This window comes from Cryptomeria japonica, chromosome 7 (genome assembly GCF_030272615.1).
Source record: "Cryptomeria japonica chromosome 7, Sugi_1.0, whole genome shotgun sequence".
Classification (NCBI taxonomy): domain Eukaryota; kingdom Viridiplantae; phylum Streptophyta; class Pinopsida; order Cupressales; family Cupressaceae; genus Cryptomeria; species Cryptomeria japonica.
Window position 1 is genome coordinate 587148518 of NC_081411.1, and position 5347 is coordinate 587153864.

Sequence of the window (5347 nt, forward strand, 5' to 3'; positions counted from 1 at the left end):
GAGTGGATCAATCTTTGCAATGAGTTGTACCTTATGTGTTAACAGATAGTGCCTTAGTTTAGTGGCTGCTAAGATTACTGCTAAGCAAGCTCGCTCGATAGGTGTATAATTGAGTTCATAGCCCACCAGTGTGCGAGAGATGTAGTAAACAGCACACTCTTTTCCTTCTGCATTATGTTGTGCCAGTAGTACACCCAATGCTGTACTTGTTGCTGAGATATAGAGTAACAATGGTCTACTTGGATCTGGTGGCATCAACAATGGTGGATTCATGAGATAGTCTTTAAGCATCTAAAATGCTTGCTGGCATTTGGCATCCCACTGAAAGTGGATATTCTTGTGTAGCAGGTGTGTGAATGGGTGACACTTATCAGCCAACTGTGCAATGAATCTTCGGATGGATTGAAGTCGCCCTTGTAATGTCCTTAGCTGACTGATATTCTTTGGTGGTGGCATGTCCATGATTGCTTTTACCTTTGCAGGGTCGACCTCAATACCTTTGCTTGAGACAATGTATCCTAGAAGCTTCCCGGAGGTTACTTCAAAGACACATTTCTTTGGGTTGAGTCGAACATGGTATTGTTCCAATCTATCAAATATTTTATCTAATATGTCGAGATGACCTCCTCTAGTGAGTGATTTTGCTAGTAAGTCATCAACATAATCTTCCATCATAGTATGCATCATGTCATGGAAGATGGTGGTCATTTCTCGTTGATAGGTTGCTCCTGCATTCTTGAGACCGAAAGGCATTACATTCCAGCAATATGTGCCCCATGGACATGTGAAGGCTATCTTATGTTGATCTTCTGGTGTGATCTTTATCTGATTGTATCTTGAAAAGCCATCCATGAGTGAAAGCATGGCATTTCCCACTGTCAGATCCACTATGATGTCGATATTTGGTAGGGGGAAGTCATCCTTAGGACATGCCTTATTCAGATCTCTGAAGTCAGTACAAATGCGGATGCCCCTTTTTGGTTTGCCGACAGGCACAATGTTGGAGATCCAATCTGCATAATCAATTGGTCTAATGAAACCAACATCTAGGAGTTTCTTGAGTTCTATTTTGACTAGCACTGCAATATGAGGATGCATCTTATGAAGCTTCTGCTTGACAGGTTTGGCTCCTTTTGCTACGGTGAGGTGATGCATGACTAAATCAGGATCAAGCCCAGGCATGTCTGCATATGACCATGCAAAGTTGATCTGACGCTTCTGGAAGAACTCTATAAATTTAGGTTGTTCCTCTGGAGTGAGAAGAGATGCCAGATGTATGAGATGAGGATTTTTAGGAGTCCCCACATTGTACTCTTTGGTTTCCTCGATGAGAATCGTTGATCGTTCCTATTGTGTACTAGCAGGGAGAATGTCAAACCCTTCATCCTCAGGCGCCTCAGAGAGGTTTTCACCGTTGGATACGCTCTTTTTTTTTACTTTTGTTGGATCAAACAGTACCACAGTGTGGTTTTCACTGGAAGATCCATGTTTTATTGTTATATTTTTGCAGCTGAAAGGTTTGGCATCCGCCCCAAAGTATGTTGCACGATTAAGTTCAATGGCGAATCCAGCTTTGTGATCCCCGCTTGGTAGGTTATCCCTTAATTCCAAAAAGTCAATGATGGCCTCATCGTTTTGGAAGAAGTCAAGACATGGGGGATTTGGTTGGTTCCATTCGATGAGTTCAGGGTGGATAATGGGCATTACTTTGTCGATTAGGTTAAGTACGTTAGATGTATCAGTGAGGGTTAAGACGTTATGGTGAAGGTCATTAATGGTACTCTCCCTGTCAGAATCAGGCGTAGGGTCTGTGGAAGATGTTTCTAGTTCAGGAAACCAAGTGGTCTTTATCTGTGCTTCTCCATAAACAGGGATGTCTTTGCGTGGTGGAGGTAGTGATGTGTCTTCCTCATCTGAAGTGTTAAGCTGTACAGAATCAAATTCCCACTCATGTGAGTCGGTCTCTGAGTCACTTTCCAGCATCCGATTACTATACCATACTGGGATGTCTTTGGAGTTAAATACTGCAGGTGTGATTGGTTGATGTACCTTTGTAGTGATTGGTGTTGCAGGAAGGTCGATGGGGATTAAAGGATCTAGTACGGGGAGTATCGGTAGTGTTGACTCAGTGGCTTCTGCTGGAACTGCTAGTGCCATAGATGCTGTTGCGGGTTCCGATACAGTTGTTGCTGCTAATGGTACTATTGATGGGATTACTGGTTCGCTTGGTGGGATGATTGGTATTGTAGATGGTGGTGTTGGGGTTTTGAGCCTCAGTGGGGCAGTTGGGATGGTGCTTGATGCTGCTTTAATAATGAAAGGTGTCCTTTTTGCAGTAGGCTAACATAATGGTTTGCTGGGTTTTCCTTTGAATTTGAGTTTAGGAAAGATCTCTTTTTCAAAGCCTAGGCCTGTATTACCTTTGGGTTTTAATTTTAGCAGTAGAGGTTCATGTCGTCCCTGTTTGCAATATCCTAAAGAACTCTGACCATCATACCCCATTCTTTGCATAATGAGGAGACCTTTGCCATACTGATCCGTAGGAAGTTTAACTTGCGGTATATCAGTGGTGATGGGATCTTTATAGATCCATTGCGCTAAGTCCTCATCTTGGGTTTCTTCTTCTTGACTTTTTCCAAGGATGAAAGGCATCAAAGCACACACTGGCATGATTAGGGGTTGCTGGAGTACCTGTTGTGGTTTACCATGTGTTCTAGGAGAAGTGGGCATTTGTCCTACACAAAAGAGTTGACTCAAGTTGTATTCCCCAGGACCTTCCTCTGCTATTTTCATTTTAAGCTTTTCTTTCTTTGGTATAGTGGTGTTCGAACTAGCAAGAGAGGCAGGAGTTATATATGATGTGGAGGAAATGGCTTCTCTATTATTAGGAACGGTAATCTCTAGTTGATGGCTGATATTATGGTAATACGCAAAGGGATTTGCATCGCCCAGGATTGTGATCTCTACACCATTATGTGGGAACTTGATACATTGATGGTAGGTAGATGGAATGGCTTGCATGGCATGTATCCAGGGTCTCCCTAACAATAGATTATATGGCAGAGGAAGGTCCAAAACCTGACAGATGATGTGTTTTACCACAAGGCCCACTCGGATTGGTAGTACCACAGTTCCTTTGGAGGAACGCTCCGCATCATCATAGGCTTTGATTGTGATCTTCTTACGGGGATCCATTGATTCTATTGCATATCCCAATGCTGTGACCAACTGTAGTGTACAAATGTTCAAGCCTGCTCCATTATCTATCAAGACTCGCTTGATCCTATGCTAGTTAATAAATCCTTCGATGTGGAGTGAGGCGTTATGGGGTTGCTGGAAGGAAGAGTTGTCACTTTCGAAAAAAGTGAGACAAGGTGATGACTTTAGATTTCCAACCATGGCTTGAAATTGGTCTGTATTCAGGTTTGCAGGGACTGACGCCTCTTGGAGCGCTTGATCCAAGATAGTTTTATGGGATGGTGATAGGCGCAATAGTTCTAAAATGGATATAAGCGTAGGCATTTTGTCTAATTGTTCCACAAGATTGTACTACTTTGGGATGGAGGTGGTGCCTTGTGGAGTTGCCTTTATGGTTTCCTTGCCACGACGTGTAACAACATTGCAATTTGAGTTGGGATTTTTGAAGGTTATAGTTGCAACTTGTTCACTGGCATCATACAGGGGATTTACAGTATAATTATATGCAACCTATGTATAATCAGTGGTATCAGTGCCTCGCCTAGAAGTGGAAGGACCCCTTTGATCTTGTGATGGAAGTGGATTTTTGAACATTAGATGATCATTATTTGTTGTTTTTGGGTCATGTCCTTCTATTTCAATTTCTCCTCGGTCAATAAGATCCTGAATAAGATCTTTTAATCGGTGACAATTACTTGTCTTGTGTCCTCTTCCTTGATGGAAATCACAGTGTTCAGTATCTCTCCACCATGCAGGTTTGACCTGAGGTTCATAGTTTGATGTTTTTGGTAGAGTGACCAAATTTTGAGAAATGAGTTGTTGCAATACTGTTTCAATGGGTTCCCCTAAGGGAGTGTATGTGCGTTTTTGTTTTTGCTGACGAGGTCTAGGTTCATCGTGAGATGTGATGCAACCTTGATTTGAAGGAACATTTGTGTTGTTCTGAGGTGGAGGATTTTGTCCTGCAAACCGAACCACAAGTTGTGCATTTTGGATAGTCCTGGCATCCACAACCCCATCGTTGACGATATTCTTGTTTTTATTCCAGAAGCTTGGTTTATCACTATTGAAGCGTGGGCAAGGACCATCCTTTGGTTCATTATAGATTTTGATGAGTCCTTTCTTGATAAGGGCCCGCTCACAGTTCAAACCCTTGGTGATCATATCATTAAAAGAGTTTGTGTCTTTGACATCCAGGTGAAATTCCATTTCTTCGTTTAAGTTGGAAATGAAGATTTCCACTAGTTCTCATTCAGGTAACTGAAGAGAACGTCTGCTAGACATTTGACGCCATCGTTGCAGGAATACTGAGAATAGTTCACCTAGTTTTTGTTTAGTGTTGCACAGATCATCCATGGTGATGTCGCGTTCAATGTTATGAGAGTAATGAGATAGGAACTTCTGGATGAGTTCCTCAAATGTTCTAATGCCACCTGGTAGGCAGGAAAACCATGATGTGGTTGTTCCTCCCAAGCTTTGGGGAAAAAGGCGCATTAGGTATGTGTCTTCATATGCCACTTCGAGACAAGCGGAATGAAATTCTCTGACATGATCACGAGGATCTCCCTTTCCTCTATTTTTTTTGAATTTGGGTGTTTCGAATCCTCGTGGAAAGGGTGGCATATAAAGATTCCTATCAAAAGGATAGGGACAGATGTCATTGAGTGAGAATTGGTTAGTCTTGACACCACTATGAAGTTGTTGGGCGAGATTCTCGACTTGTTGCTGCAACATCTCTATTTCATTTGGAGGAGGAGGTGGTGGGTTACCTCGAGGAATGTTATATCTGATGGGATCTCTACCTCTTTCCTCTTCATGGCGACTTTGTCTTTCTGATGCCTGTCTTAATTGGGCAAGATCAAAGTCAGAGGGGAGTTTTTCTCCTTCTTGAGTGAGCTTTAAGAAGTGAGCATCCGCATTGCTCCTGAGTATTTCATCAAAAAGTTTGTTAAAGAGAGGGTTATGTTGGGCCCTTTCTATTGTTGCAGGAGTGGGAGTACTTGGGTTTTCGTCATTTGCATTTCCTCCAAGTGGTTCTTGAAATTCATTGAGATTTTCCTCTTCTTCTTCTTCCATTTCTATTTCTCATTGCCTTGATTGTGATCGGGTTTGGGCCATTTTGTTTACAAGCTTTTGTTGAAGTTGTGTG